Source organism: Penaeus monodon, chromosome 28 (assembly GCF_015228065.2).
Source record: "Penaeus monodon isolate SGIC_2016 chromosome 28, NSTDA_Pmon_1, whole genome shotgun sequence".
NCBI classification, from domain to species: domain Eukaryota; kingdom Metazoa; phylum Arthropoda; class Malacostraca; order Decapoda; family Penaeidae; genus Penaeus; species Penaeus monodon.
In genome coordinates, this window is record NC_051413.1 from 27,185,957 (window position 1) to 27,186,312 (window position 356).

Here is a 356-nt window from a genome sequence, read left to right on the forward strand (position 1 = left end):
CTGTTCTTAATGTTGCTTTACAAACAATTTCGGTCCGAAAACTGTTTGGACTTCCCTCGTAAGTAGCCTCAATCCTTGATCAGAATCATTAGGTTGAGATCGAGAGAAAACACACCACGCCAGTCCTTTCTTTTAAAGTTTAAAACAGCTGCAATTAACAATATGAACCACTTTGCCTTATTATTGCATTAATCATAATACCTGAACACATTTTCTTACAAGGTAATTCGTCAGGAAGGACACAGCTATCAGTCATCATTATAATTAGGTTCCTTGAAAATTATTGCTTACTGCAAAACAGAAAAAGAAAATAAGAATGTAATTTTGATCAAAGACAAATGGATTGAGAAGTTGGC

General features: G+C 34.6%; 2 protein-coding genes across 2 annotated transcripts in view; one reads left to right on the forward strand and one right to left on the reverse strand.

The window, feature by feature from the left end:
- Positions 1 to 356, reverse strand: part of LOC119591128 (SCY1-like protein 2) — a gene marked incomplete at its 5' end in the record, with an annotated part of 331,697 nt that overhangs the window by 79,929 nt on the left and 251,412 nt on the right.
- The window catches only part of LOC119591456, a gene marked incomplete in the record, with an annotated part of 7,555 nt that overhangs the window by 1,968 nt on the left and 5,231 nt on the right, over positions 1 to 356 (forward strand).